Below are 15396 nucleotides of genomic sequence, written 5' to 3' on the forward strand. Positions count from 1 at the left end.
GTAAGGGAGAGAGATAGTGATAGGGAGACAGAGAGAGAGAGTGACAAGGTGAGGGCGGGAGAGAGAGAGAGACAGAGTAAGGGAGAGAGATAGAGAGAGAAATATAGAAACAGGGAGTTGGAGAGAGAGAGAGAAAGAGAGAGAGAGAGAGAGAGAGAGAGACAGGGTAAGGGAGACAGAGGCAGAGAGAGAGAGTGACAGGGAGAGGGATAGAGAGAGAGGGTGAGGGAGAAAGAGAGAGTGACAGGGTGAGGGAGGGAGAGAGAGAGAGACAGGGTGAAGGAGATAGAAAGAGTGACAGAGTGAGGGAGTGAGAGGGAGAGAGAGACAGGGTGTGGGAGACAGAGAGAGTGACAGGGTGTAGGAGGGAGTGAGAGAGAGACAGGGTGAGGGAGAGAGAGACACAGCAAGGGAGAGAGATGGAGTGAGAAATAGAGAGACAGGATGAGGGAGAGAGAGAAAGTGACAGGGTGAGGGAGGGAGAGACTGCGTGATGGAGACAGGGAGAGAGACTTTGCGTGGGAGGGAGAGAGAGGGAGAGAGAGAGAGACAGAGTGAGGGAGAGAGAGAGGGGTCAGCGTGATGGAGAGAGATGGAGAGAGAAATGGAGAGACAGCGTCATGGAAAGAGAGAGAGAGAGACTGTGCGAGGGAGAGAGAGAGAGAGACAGAGTGAGGGATAGAGAGAGAAGGTGAGGGTGAGAGAGATAGAGCGCGACAGGGTGAGGGAGAGAGAGCGAGAGAGAGATAGAACTAGGGTGAGGGAGAGACAGACAGAGTGAGGGAGAGCGAGAGAGAGAGAGAGAGAGGGTGAGGGAGAGAGAGAGACTGTGTGAGGTGAGAGCGAGAGAGACAGGGTGACGGCGAGAGAGATAGAGAAATAGAGAGACAGAGTGAGGGAGGGAAGGCCAGAGAGAAATTAACAGGGTAAGGGAGAGAGATAGAGAGAGAGATGGTGAAAGGTTGAGGGAGGGCGAGAGAGAGAGAGAAAGGGTGATGGAGAGAGAGAAAGTATGAAAGAGAGAGAGAAATAGAGAGACAGATTCAGGGAGAGAGAGAGAGACTGTGTGAGGGAAACAGGGTGAGGGAGGGAGGGAGAGAGCAACAGAGTGAGCGAGCGAGAGAGAGACAGACAGTTTCAGGGAGACGGAGAGAGAGAGTGACAGTGTGAGGAAGAGAGAGAGAGAGACAGTGAAGGAGAGAGATGGAAAGAGAAATAGAGAGACAGGGTGAGGGAGAGAGAGAGAGAGAGAGAGAGAGAGAGAGAGAGAGAGAGCGAGAGAGAGAGAGAGAGAGAGGGTGAGGGAGAGAGAGAGACTGTGTGAGGTGAGAGCGAGAGAGACAGGGTGACGGCGAGAGAGATAGAGAAATAGAGAGACAGAGTGAGGGAGGGAAGGCCAGAGAGAAATTAACAGGGTGATGGAGAGAGATAGAGAGAGAGATGGTGAAAGGTTGAGGGAGGGCGAGAGAGAGAGAGAAAGGGTGATGGAGAGAGAGAAAGTATGAAAGAGAGAGAGAAATAGAGAGACAGATTCAGGGAGAGAGAGAGAGACTGTGTGAGGGAAACAGGGTGACGGAGGGAGGGAGGGAGAGAGCAACAGAGTGAGCGAGCGAGAGAGAGACAGACAGTTTCAGGGAGACGGAGAGAGAGAGTGACAGTGTGAGGAAGAGAGAGAGAGAGACAGTGAGGGAGAGAGATGGAGAGAGAAATAGAGAGACAGGGTGAGGAGAGAGAGAGAGAGAGAGAGAGAGAGAGAGAGAGAGAGAGAGAGAAAGAGAGCGAGAGAGAGAGAGAGAGAGAGGGTGAGGGAGAGAGAGAGACTGTGTGAGGTGAGAGCGAGAGAGACAGGGTGACGGCGAGAGAGATAGAGAAATAGAGAGACAGAGTGAGGGAGGGAAGGCCAGAGAGAAATTAACAGGGTGAGGGAGAGAGAAAGAGAGAGAGTTGGTGAAAGGTTGAGGGAGGGCGAGAGAGAGACAGAAAGGGTGATGGAGAGAGAGAAAGTATGAAAGAGAGAGAGAAATAGAGAGACAGATTCAGGGAGAGAGAGAGAGACTGTGTGAGGGAAACAGGGTGAGGGAGGGAGGGAGAGAGCAACAGAGTGAGCGAGCGAGAGAGAGACAGACAGTTTCAGGGAGACGGAGAGAGAGAGTGACAGTGTGAGGAAGAGAGAGAGAGAGACAGTGAGGGAGAGAGATGGAGAGAGAAATAGAGAGACAGGGTGAGGGAGAGAGAGAGACAGAGAGAGAGAGAGAGAGAGAGCGAGAGTGAGAGAGAGAGAGAGAGTGAGGGAGAGAGAGAGACTGTGTGAGGTGAGAGCGAGAGAGACAGGGTGACGGCGAGAGAGATAGAGAAATAGAGAGACAGAGTGAGGGAGGGAAGGCCAGAGAGAAATTAACAGGGTGAGGGAGAGAGATAGAGAGAGAGAGGGTGAAAGGTTGAGGGAGGGCGAGAGAGAGAGAAAGGGTGATGGAGAGAGAGAAAGTATGAAAGAGAGAGAGAAATAGAGAGACAGATTCAGGGAGAGAGAGAGAGACTGTGTGAGGGAAACAGGGTGAGGGAGGGAGGGAGAGAGCAACAGAGTGAGCGAGCGAGAGAGAGACAGACAGTTTCAGGGAGACGGAGAGAGAGAGTGACAGTGTGAGGAAGAGAGAGAGAGAGACAGTGAGGGAGAGAGATGGAGAGAGAAATAGAGAGACAGGGTGAGGGGGAGAGAGAGAGAGAGAGAGAGAGAGAGAGAGAGAGAGAGAGAGAGAGAGAGAGAGAGAGAGTGAGAGAGAGAGAGTGAGGGAGAGAGAGAGAGTAATTGGGTGAGGGAGAGAGAGTCTGCGTGATGGAGACAGAGAGAGAGAGAGACTTTGTGAGGGAGGGAGAGAGAGAGACTGAGGGAGAGAAAGGTTGAGAGAGAGTGTGAGGGACACAGAGAGAGAGAGAGAAAGAGTGAAGGAGAGAATGAGAGAGCCACACAATGAGGGAGAGAGATGGAGAGAGAAATAGAGAGACAGGGTGAGGGAGAGAGAGAGAGAGAGAGGCAGGGCGAGGCAGAGAGAGCGAGAGAGAGTAACAGGGTGAGAGAGAGAGAGTCTGCGGGATGGAGACAGAGAGAGAGACAGAGTGAGGGGGAGGGTGACTGTGACAGGATGAGGCAGAGAGAGACAGAGTGAGGGAGAGAGATGGAGAGAGGAATAGAGAGACAGTGTGTGTGAGTGAGAGAGAGAGAGACAGTGTGATGGAGACAGAGAGAGAGACAGTGTGAGGGAGGGAGAGAGAAAGACTGCGTGAGGGAGGGAGAGAGGGAGACTGTGTGAGGGAGGGAGAGAGAGAGAGACTGTGTGAGGGAGACACAGAGGGAGACTGCGTGAGGGAGGGAGAGAGAGATACAGAGTGAGAGAGGGAGAGAGAGAGAGAGACAGAGAGACGGGTTGAGAGAGGGCGACAGAGAGAGGGAGGGAGAGAGAGAGATAGAGTGAGGGAGGGATCGAGAGAGACCGTGTGAGGGAGACAGAGAGGGAGATAGGGTGAGGAAGGGAGTGAGTGAGAGAGACAGAGTGAGGGGAGAGATAGAGAGAGAAATAGAGAGACAGGGTGAAGGAGAGAGAGAGAGAGAGTCAGTTTGAGGGAGACTGAGAGAGACAGTGACAGTGTGAGGTAGAGAGAGGCAGAGGGAGGGAGAGAGAGAGAGAGAGAGAGAGAGAGAGAGAGAGGATGAGGGAGACAGAGAGAGAGAGAGCCTGAGGAAGGGAGAGAGAGAGAGACGGTGTGACGGAGGGAGAGAGAGAATGTGTGAGGGAGACAGTGAGAGAGAGATAGGGTGAGGGCGAGAGAGAGACTGTGTGAGGGAGACAGAGAGGGAGTCAGGCTGAGGGAGAGAGAGAAGAGGGAGAGACAGTGTGAGGGGGAGAGAGAGAGTGACAAGCTGAGGGTGGGAGAGACAGAGAGACAGAGTGAAGTGGAGAGATAGAGACAGAAATAGAGAGATGGGTGAGGGGGAGAGAGAGCGAGAGAGAGAGTGAGATACAGGGTGAGGGAGAGAGAGAGAGAGAGACAGAGTGAAGGAGAGAGATACAAAGAGAAGTAGAGAGACAGGGTGAAGGAGGCAGAGAGACAGTGTGAGGGAGGGAGAGACAGAGAGACAGTGTGAGGGAGACAGAGAGAAAGACAGGGAGAGGGAGGGAGAGAGAGGCAGACAGGATGTAGGAGCGAGAGAGAGAGAGAGACAGGGTGAGGGAGAGAGCAAGACAGGATAAGAATAAGAAATATTTGGAGACAGGTTGAGGAAGTGGGAGAGAGAGAGAGAGAGAGAGAGAGAGAGAGACTTCCATGCATAAAATGGCGGCAATTCCTTGCTTATAGAACAAATGGAGGGAGCTCCCCCTCTACATATAAAATAGAGGGAGCTCACCGTCTACATATAAAATGGAGGAACGTCCCCATCTACATTTAAAATGGAGGGCGTTCGCCCTCTTCAGATAAAATGGATGGTGCTCCGCCTCCACATATAAAATGGAAGGCATCCCACAAACACCTCACCCATTTTAAAACACTTTTTTAGCATTTTTATACCAGAGACAGGCCGAGTATCATATAAACAGAGGAATGGTCAAATACAGTCTTAACTAGTGCATTGGGGTGTAAGAGAGTGAGAGAGAGATAGATAGATAGAGAGTGAAGGAGGGAGGGAGATACGAGGTTAGGTGGTACAGTAAGCTGTGAGGAGGATACAAACAGACAACAAAGGGAGATGGACAGAGACAGAGACAGATGGATAGGGATAAACCGTGACAAAGGGAGGCGGAGGGAGAGAGACGGATCGAGGGAGAGAGAGAGAGAGAGTGAGAGAGTGAAAGTGAGAGAGAGGTAGAGAGAGACAGGGTGAGGCAGACAGACAGAGAGACAGGGTGAGGGAGAGAGAGCAAGAGAGAGAGGGTGAGGGAGAGAGAGAGAAACAGAGACAGGGTGAAGGAGAGAGAGAGGGTGAGGGAGTCAGAGAGAGCAAGAGGAGCTGGGCGAGGGAGAGAGCGAGAGAGAGAGAGAGACAGAGGGAGGGAGAGAGAGAGAGAGAGAGAGAGTGAGAGAGAGAGAGAGAGTGAGGGAGAGAGGGAGACTAATTGGGTGAGGGAGAGAGAGTCTGCGTGATGGAGACAGAGAGAGAGAGAGACTTTGTGAGGGAGGGAGAGAGAGAGACTGAGGGAGAGAAAGGTTGAGAGAGAGTGTGAGGGACAGAGAGAGAGAGAGAGAAAGAGTGAAGGAGAGAGTGAGAGAGTCACACAGTGAGGGAGAGAGATGGAGAGAGAAATAGAGAGACAGGGCGAGGGAGAGAGAGAGAGAGAGAGGCAGGGCGAGGCAGAGAGAGCGAGAGAGAGTAACAGGGTGAGAGAGAGAGAGTCTGCGGGATGGAGACAGAGAGAGAGACAGAGTGAGGAGGAGGGTGACTGTGACAGGATGAGGCAGAGAGAGACAGAGTGAGGGAGAGAGATGGAGAGAGGAATAGAGAGACAGTGTGTGTGAGTGAGTGAGAGAGAGAGACAGTGTGATGGAGACAGAGAGAGAGACAGTGTGAGGGAGGGAGAGAGAAAGACTGCGTGAGGGAGGCAGAGAGGGAGACTGTGTGAGGGACGGAGAGAGAGAGAGACTGTGTGAGGGAGACACAGAGGGAGACTGCGTGAGGGAGGGAGAGAGAGAGACAGAGTGAGTGAGGGAGAGAGGGAGAGAGACAGAGAGACGGGTTGAGAGAGGGCGACAGAGAGAGGGAGGGAGAGAGAGAGATAGAGTGAGGAAGGAATCGAGAGAGACCGTGTGAGGGAGACAGAGAGGGAGATAGGGTGAGGAAGGGAGTGAGTGAGAGAGACAGAGTGAGGGGAGAGATAGAGAGAGAAATAGAGAGACAGGGTGAGGGAGAGAGAGAGAGAGAGAGTGACAGTTTGAGGGAGACTGAGAGAGACAGTGACAGTGTGAGGTAGAGAGAGGCAGAGGGAGGGAGAGAGAGAGAGAGAGAGAGAGAGAGACAGGGGAGGGAGACAGAGAGAGAGAGAGCCTGAGGAAGGGAGAGAGAGAGAGACAGTGTGACGGAGGGAGAGAGAGAATGTGTGAGGGAGACAGTGAGAGAGAGATAGGGTGAGGGCGAGAGAGAGACTGTGTGAGGGAGACAGAGAGGGAGTCAGGCTGAGGGAGAGAGAAGAGGGAGAGACAGTGTGAGGGGGAGAGAGAGAGTGACAAGCTGAGGGTGGGAGAGACAGAGAGACAGAGTGAAGTGGAGAGATAGAGACAGAAATAGAGAGATGGGTGAGGGGGAGAGAGAGCGAGAGAGAGAGTGAGATACAGGGTGAGGGAGAGAGTGAGAGACAGAGTGAAGGAGAGAGATACAGAGAGAAGTAGAGAGACAGGGTGAAGGAGACAGAGAGACAGTGTGAGGGAGGGAGAGACAGAGAGACAGGGTGAGGAAGACACAGAGAGTGACAGGGTGAGGGAGGGAGAGAGAGAGAGAGACAGTGTGAGGGAGACAGAGAGAAAGACAGGGAGAGGAAGGGAGAGAGAGGCAGACAGGATGTAGGAGCGCGAGAGAGAGAGAGACAGGGTGAGGGAGAGAGCAAGACAGGGTAAGAATAAGAAATATTTGGAGACAGGTTGAGGAAGTGGGAGAGAGAGAGAGAGAGAGAGAGAGAGAGAGAGAGAGAGAGAGAGAGAGAGAGAGAGAGAGAGAGAGAGAGAGACTTCCATGCATAAAATGGCGGCAATTCCTTGCTTATAGAACAAATGGAGGGAGCTCCCCCTCTACATATAAAATAGAGGGAGCTCACCGTCTACATATAAAATGGAGGAACGTCCCCATCTACATTTAAAATGGAGGGCGTTCGCCCTCTTCAGATAAAATGGATGGCGCTCCGCCTCCACATATAAAATGGAAGGCATCCCACAAACACCTCACCCATTTTAAAACACTTTTTTAGCATTTTTATACCAGAGACAGGCCGAGTATCATATAAACAGAGGAATGGTCAAATACAGTCTTAACTAGTGCATTGGGGTGTAAGAGAGTGAGAGAGAGAGAGAGATAGATAGAGAGTGAAGGAGGGAGGGAGATACGAGGTTAGGTGGTACAGTAAGCTGTGAGGAGGATACAAACAGACAACAAAGGGAGATGGACAGAGACAGAGGCAGATGGATAGGGATAAACCATGACAAAGGGAGGCGGAGGGAGAGAGACGGATCGAGGGAGAGAGAGAGAGAGAGTGAGAGAGTGAAAGAGAGAGAGGTAGAGAGAGACAGGGTGAGGCAGACAGACAGAGAGACAGGGTGAGGGAGAGAGAGCAAGAGAGAGAGGGTGAGGGAGAGAGAGAGAAACAGAGACAGGGTGAAGGAGAGAGAGAGAGAGGGTGAGGGAGTCAGAGAGAGCAAGAGGAGCTGGGCGAGGGAGAGAGCGAGAGAGAGAGAGAGACAGAGGGAGGGAGAGAGAGAGAGAGAGACGGGTGAGGGAGAGAGAGAGAGAGACAGGGTGAGGGAGAGAGAGAGACAGGGTGAGGGAGACAGAGACAGACAGAATGAGGGGTAGAGAGAGACGGAGAGAGAGAGAGACAGGGTGAGGGGAGAGAGAGAGAGAGAGACAGGGTGAGGGAGAGAGAGAGAGAGCCGGGGTGTGGGAGAGATCCAGAGAGCGAGCCAGGTTGAGGAAGGGAGAGAGAGAGAGAGAGAGAGTATGGGAGAGAGAGAGACATACAGAGAGGGTGAGGGAGAGAGAGAAAGAGAGAGGGTGAGGGAGAGAGAGAGAGAGAGAGAGTGAGTGAGGGAGAGGGAGAGAGAGAGGGAGGGAGGGTGAGAGAGAGATAGGGGGAGGGGGAGAGAGAAAGAGACAGGGTTCGGGGGAGTGAGAAAGAGAGAGAGTGAGGGAGAGAGAGAGAGTGAGGGCGCTCCCTCTCTAAATATAAAATGGACGGAGCACCCCCACGACATATAAAGTGGAGGGAGATGCCCTTCTACATATAAAATGGAGGAGATCCCTGTCTATATAACAAATGGAGGGAGCTCCCCCTCTGCATCTCCAGTGGACGGAGATGTCATTCTACATATTAATTGGAGGTCGATCCCTGTCTGTAGAACAAATAAAGGGAGCTTCCCTTCTATATATAAAATGGCGGTCGATCCCTGTCTATCGAAATATTGGAGGGAGCTATCGCTCTACATATAAAATGGAGGGAGTTTTTTCCACCTCCATATAAAGTGGATAAAGATGCCCTTCTACATATAAAATGGAGGAAATCCCTGTCTATAGAACAAATGGAGGGAGCTACCCCTCGACATATAAAATGGAGGGAGATGCCCTCCTAAAGATAAAATGGACGAGCTCTCTGTCTGTGGAACAAACGGAGGGAGCTCCCCCACTGCATATACAATGGGTGGAGTTCCACCTGTACATATAAAATGGAGGGGATCCCACAGGCACCTCACCCATTTTACAACACTTTTTTAACATTTTTATACCGGAGACAAGGCCGAGTATAATATAAACAGATGCATGGTCAAATCCAGTCTTAACTAGTGCATTGGGGTGAGGGAGACAGCGATAGAGAGAGAGAGAGAGAGAGAAAGAATGAGTGAAACAGAGAGACATAAGGTTTAGGTGGAACAGTAGGCTGTAAGGAGGACACAAGTAGACGACAAAAGGAGATGGACAGAGACAGAGACAGATGGATAGGGATAAACAGCACAAAGAGAGACAGGGTAGAGAGAAACAGAGTGATAGAGAGTTTGAGGAGGAGAGAGATCGATAGAGAGGGAGAGAGAGATAGAGAGAGAGAAGGAGAGAGACAGAGGGAGAGAGAGATTGAGGGAGAAAGAAATAGAGGGAGAAAGAGAGAGATATAGGGAGAGAGAAATAGAGGGAGAGAGAAATAGAGGGAGAGAGAGATATCGAGAGAGAGAGAGCGGGAGATAGAAACAAAGAGAGAAAGAGAAGGTTTGAAAGAGAGACAAACAGAGTCATAGTCAGAGGGAGAGAAAGAGTGACAGGGAGAGAAGAGAAAGAGAGAGATGGAGAGACAGAGAGAGAGAGAGAGAGACAGAGAGAGAGGGAGCGACAGCGAGACAGATGGGAAGGCAGTGACAGAGAGAGGAGGTGAGAGACAGAGAGAGTGCGAAAGAGAGAGACACTGTGTGAGGAAGAGAGAGAGCCAGAGTGAGGGAGGCAGAGTGCGGGTGAAGGAGGGAGAGAGAGAGAGAGAGAGAGACAGGGTGAGGGAGAGAGAGCGAGAGAGAGAGAGAAACAGGGGGAGGGAGCGAGATAGATAGAGAGAGAGACAGGGTGAGGGCGAGAGAGAGAACGACTGTGTGAGGTGAGAGTGAAAGAGACAGGGTGACGGGGATAGAGAGGGAGAGACAGTGTGCGGGGAAAGAGAGAGAGATAGTGAAAGGGTAAGGGAGAGAGAGATAGTGATAGGGAGACAGAGAGAGAGAGTGACAAGGTGAGGGCGGGAGAGAGAGAGAGACAGAGTAAGGGAGAGAGATAGAGAGAGAAATATAGAGACAGGGAGTTGGAGAGATAGAGAGAGAGAGAGAGAGAGACAGGGTGAGGGAGACAGAGGCAGAGAGAGAGAGTGACAGGGAGAGGGATAGAGAGAGAGAGGGTCAGGGAGAAAGAGAGAGTGACAGGGTGAGGGAGGGAGAGAGAGGTAGACAGGGTGTAGGAGGGAGAGAGAGAGAGAGAGACAGGGTGAGCGAGACAGAGGCAGAGAGAGAGAGTGACAGGGTGAGGGAGGGAGAGAGAGAGAGACAGGGTGTGGGAGACAGAGAGAGTGACAGGGTGAGGGAGGGAGAGAGAGGTAGACAGGGTGTAGGAGGGAGAGAGAAATAGAGAGACAGGTTGAGGGAGAGAGAGAAAGTGACAGGCTGAGGGAGGGAGAGACTGCGTGATGGAGACAGGGAGAGAGACTTTGCGTGGGAGGGAGAGAGAGAGAGACAGAGTGAGGGAGAGAGAGAGGGGAGTCAGGGTGATGGAGAGAGATGGAGAGAGAAATGGAGAGACAGCGTCATGGAAAGAGAGAGAGAGCGACTGTACGAGGGAGAGAGAGAGACAGAGTGAGGAGATAGAGAGTAGGTGAGGGACAGAGAGATAGTGCGCAACAGGGTGAGGGAGAGAGAGCGAGAGAGAGAGAGAAAAAGGGTGAGGGAGAGAGCGACAGAGTGAGGCAGACAGAGAGACGGTGAGGGAGAGAGAGCGAGAGAGTGACTGAGTGAGGGAGAGCGAGAGAGAGAGAGAGGGTGAGGGAGAGGGAGAGACTGTGTGAGGTTAGACCGAGAGACACAGGGTGACGGCGAGAGAGATAGAGAAATAGAGAGACAGAGTGAGGGAGGGAGAGCCAGAGAGAGAAATTAACAGGGTGAGGGAGAGAGATAGTGAGATAGAGGGTGAAAGGGTGAGGGAGGGCGAGAGAGAGAGAAAGGGTGATGGAAAGTGAGAAAGGGAGAAAGTGTGAAAGAGAGAGAGTAATAGAGAGACAGATTCAGGGAGAGAGAGAAAGAGACAGAGTGAGGGCGAGACAGGGTGATGGAGAGAGAGAGATACAGGGTGATGGAGAGAGAGAGAGACTGTGTGAGAGAAACAGGGTGAGGCAGGGAGAGAACGACAGAGTGAGCGAGCGAGAGAGAGACAGACACTTTCAGGGAAACGGAGAGATGAGAGTGACAGGGTGAGGAAGAGAGAGAGAGAGACAGTGAGGGAGAGAGATGGAGAGAGAAATAGAGAGACAGGTTGAGGGAGAGAGACAGGGGAGGGAGAGAGTGAGAGGGAGAGAGAGAGAGAGGGTGAGGGAGAGAGAGAGAGTAATAGGGTGAGGGAGAGAGAGTCTGCGTGATGGAGACAGAGAGAGAGACTTTGTGAGGGAGGGAGAGAGAGAGAGACTGAGGGAGAGAGAGAGAGACTGTATGAGGGAGAGAGAGAGAGAGAGAGACTATGTGAGGGAGAGAGAGTTTGAGAGAGAGTGTGAGGGAGACAGAGAGAGAGAGAGAAAGAAAGAGTGAAGGAGAGAGTGAGAGAGCCACACAGTGAGGGAGACAGATGGAGAGAGAAATAGAGAGACAGGGTGAGGGAGAGAGAGAAAGAGAGAGAGACAGGGCGAGGCAGAGAGAGCGAGAGCGAGTAATCGGGTGAGAGAGAGACAGTCTGTGGGATGGAGACAGAGAGAGAGACAGAGTGAGGGAGAGGGTGACAGTGACAGGATGAGACAGAGTGAGACAGAGTGAGGGAGAGAGATGGAGAGAGTGACAGTGTGAGGGAGAGAGCGACAGAGTGAGGGAGACAGAGAGAGAGAGAGAGACAGGGTGAGGGAGAGACAGATAATGTGTGAGGGAGTCAGAGAGGGAGACAGGGTGAGGGAGTGAGAGAGGGAGAGACAGAGTGACGGAGGGAGATAGAGAGAGAAATAGAGAGACAGGGTGACGGGGAGGGAGAGGGAGTGACAGTGTGAGGGAGACAGATAGAGAGAGAGTGACAAGGTGAGGGCGGGAGAGAGAGAGAGAGAATCAGAGTGAGGGAGAGAGATAGAGAGAAAAATAGAGAGACAGGGTCAGGGAGAGATTGAGAGAGAGATTGTGAGACAAGGTGAGGGAGACAGAGACACGGAGAGAGTGACAGGGTGAGAGAGGGAGCGAGAGAGACAGAGTGAGGGAGAGGGATCGAGAGAGAGAGGGTGAGGGAGACAGAGAGAGTGAAAGTGTGAGGGAGAGAGAAAGAGTGTCAGGGTGTTGGAGTGAGAGACAGAGAGAGGGAGAGAGAGGGAGGGTGGCGGAGACAGAGAGAGTGACAGGGTGAGGCAGGGAGAGTGAGGTAGACAGGGTGTAGGAGGGAGAGAGAGAGAGAGAGACAGGTTGTGGGAGAGAGTGACATAGCGAGGGACTGAGATGGAGAGAAAAAGAAAGAGACAGGATGAGGGACAGAGAGAGTGACAGAGTGAGGGAGGGAGAGACTGCGTGATGGAGCCAGGGGGAGATTCTTTGTGAGGGAGAGAGAGAGAGAGAGACAGATTGAGGGAGAGAGAGATGGTGACAGGGTGAGGGAGAGAGATGGAGAGAGAAATAGAGAGACAGCATGAAGGAATGAGAGAGCGAGAGACTGTGCGAGGGAGAGCAAGAGACAGAGTGAGGGAGATAGAGAGTCGGTGAGGGAGAGAAAGATAGAGAGAGACATGGTGAGGGAGAGAGAGAGAGAGAGAGAAAGAAAGAAACAGGGTGAGGGAGAGAGATAGAGAGAGAGTGACAGGGTGAGCGAGAACGAGAGAGAGAGACAGGGTGAGGGAGAAAGAGAGAGAGAGAAACTGTGTGAGGTGAGAGCGAGAGAGACAGGGTGACGGCGAGAGAGATAGAGAAATAGAGAGACAGAGTGAGGGAGTGAGAGCCAGAGAGAGAAATAAACAGGGTGAGGGAGGGAAATAGAGAGAAAGAGTGAGAGGGTGAGGGAAGGCGAGAGAGAGAGAAAGGGTGATACAGAAAGAGAAATAGAGACAGTGTGAAAGAGAGAGAGAAATAGGGAGACAGATTGAGGGAGAGAGAGAAAGAGACTGTGTGAGGGAGCTAGAGAGAGTGTGTGTGTGTGAGGGAGACAGAGAGACAGAGACACACAAGGAGAGAGAGACAGGGTGATGGAGGGAGAGATACAGGATGATGGAGAGAGAGAGAGATTGTGTGAAGGAGAGAGAAAGACTGTGCGAGAGGGACAGGGTGAGGGAGGGAGGGAGAGAGCGACAGAGTGAGCGAGAGATAGAGAGAGAGAGACAGTTTCAGGGAAACTGAGAGGGAGACAGGTTGAGGGACGGAGTGAGAAAGACAGAGTGAGGGGAGAGATAGAGAGAGAAATAGAGAGACCGGGTGAGGAAGAGAGAGAGAGAGAGAGAGAGAGAGACAGTGTGAGGGAGACAGAGAGAGACAGTGACAGTGTGAGGTAGAGAGAGACAGAGTGAGGGAGAGTGAGAGAGAGAGAGAGAGATAGGGTGAGGGAGACAGAGAGTGAGAGTCTGAGGAATGGAGAGAGAGAGAGACAGTGTGACGGAGGGAGAGAGAAAATGTGTGAGGGAGACAGAGAGAGAGAGATAGGGTGAGGGAGAGAGAGAGACTGTGTGAGGGAGACAGAGAGGGAGACAGGGTGAGGGAGGGAGAGAGAGAGAGACAGAATGAGGGAAGGCGATAGAGAGAGAAATAGGGAGTCAGGCTGAGGGAGAGAGAGAGGGAGAGACAGTGTGAGGGGAGAGAGAGAGTGACAATCTGAGGGTGGGAGAGACAGAGTGCCAGAGTGAGGTAGATGGATAGAGACAGAAATAGAGAGATATGTGAGGGAAAGAGATACAGTGAGAAGCAGAGAGACAGGGTGATGGAGACAGAGAGAGTGACAGTGTGAGGGAGGGAGAGACAGAGAGACAGGGTGTGGAAGACATCGAGAGTGACAGGGTGAGGGAGAGAGAGGAGACAGGGTGAGGGAGACAGAGAGAGTGACTGTGTGAGGGAGGGAGAGAGAGGCTGACAGGATGTAGGAGGGAGAGAGAGAGCGAGACAGGGTAAGAATAAGAAATATTTGGAGACAGGTTGAGGAAGTGGGAGAGAGAGAGAGACAGAGAGAGAGAGAGAGAGAGCGAGAGACAGACTTCGATGCATACAATGGCGGGAATTCCTTGTCTATAGAAAAGATGGAGGGTGCTCCCCCTCTGCATATAAAATAGAGGGAGCTCACCGTATACATATAAAATGGAGGAACGTCCCCCTCTCCATTTAAAACGGAGGGCGTTCGCCCTCTACATATAAAATGGATGGCGCTCCGCCTCTACATATAAAATGGAAGGCATCCCACAAACAGCTCACCCATTTCAAAACACTTCTTTTTTTAAGCATTTTTATACTGGAGACAGGCCGAGTATCATATAAACAGAGGCATGGTCGAATACAGTCTTAACTAGTGCATTGGGGTGTAAGAGAGTGAGAGAGAGAGATAGATAGATAGAGAGCGAAGGAGGGAGATAAGAGGTTAGGTTGGACAGTAAGCTGTGAGGAGGACACAAACAGACTACAAAGGGAGATGGACAGAGACAGAGACAGATGGATAGGGATAAACCGTGACAAAGGGAGGTGGAGGGAGAGAGACAGATAGAGGGAGAGAGAGAGAGGGAGAAGGAGAGATAAAGGGATAAGGACAGATAGATGGAGAAGGAGGGATAGAGGGAGAGAGAGACAGAGGGAGAGAGAGAGATATAGATGGAGAGAGAGAGAGATATAGGGAGAAGGGGATATAGAAGGAGAGAGAGAGATGGAGGGAGAGCGAGGCAGCGACAGATAGAGAGAGAGAGAGACAGACAGACAGGGAGAGACAGAGTGATAGGCAGTGACAGAGAGAGACAGAGACAGGCAGAGACAGGCAGAGACAGGCAGAGAGCGAGAGAGACAGAGACAGAGAGAAAGGGAGAGATGGTGTGAGAGAGAGACAGCAGTCATGTACAGAGGCAGAGAATGCAAGAGGGAGAGAAAGAGATAGAGGGAGAGACAGATAGAGAGAGAGAGAGAGAGAGAGAGAGAGAAAGGGGGAGAGAGAGAGAGGGAGAGACAGCGAAAGTCATAGAGAAATGGAAAGAGAGAGGGAGATGCAGTGGCAGAGAGAGGAGAGGCAGAGAGTGGGAGAGAGAGACAGAGAAAGACAGGGAGAGGGAGAGACAGTGATAGTGAAAGACAATGAGAGAGTCAGAAATGGGGTGGAGACAGATACAGAGAGACAGATAGAGAGAGAGTGAGAGAGAGAGAGAGAGAGAGAGAGAGAGAGAGAGAGAGAGAGAGAGAGAGAGAGAGAGAGAGAGAGAGAGAGAGAGATAGTGGAAGAGCCAGTAATAGAGGGAGAGACAGAGATAGAGTGAGACAGAGATAGAACGAGAGAGGCGGAGTGACAGCGAATGAGACAGAGATAGAAGGAGAGAGAGGGAGTCAGAGAGAGGGATAAAGTACATAGAACATAGAACATGGAACTGTACAGCACTGTACAGGCCCTTCAGCCCACGATGTTGTGCCGAACCTTTAACCTACTGTAAGATCCAACTAAGAACAAGAGACAGATTGAGGCAGAGACAGAGGGAGTGAGAGACAGAGGGAGAGAGAGCGAGACAGAGGAAGTGGGAGAGACAGAGGGAGAGAGACAGGGATTGGGAAAGTCCGTGATTAGGAGTGACAGGGATTGGGAGAGACAAGGAGTGGGAAAGAGAGAGACTGAGACAGAGTGAGGTAGAGACTGAGAGGAGAGTGAGAGAGTGACAAAGCTAGAGAACTTGGGAATATTACATTTGGTCCCCACATCCAAATCGCTGAAGTATATTGTGAAGAGCTGGGGCCCAAGTACTGATCCTTGCGGCCACAGCCTGCCAATGCGAGAATGACCCGTTT

Source organism: Heterodontus francisci, unplaced genomic scaffold (assembly GCF_036365525.1).
Source record: "Heterodontus francisci isolate sHetFra1 unplaced genomic scaffold, sHetFra1.hap1 HAP1_SCAFFOLD_52, whole genome shotgun sequence".
Classification (NCBI taxonomy): domain Eukaryota; kingdom Metazoa; phylum Chordata; class Chondrichthyes; order Heterodontiformes; family Heterodontidae; genus Heterodontus; species Heterodontus francisci.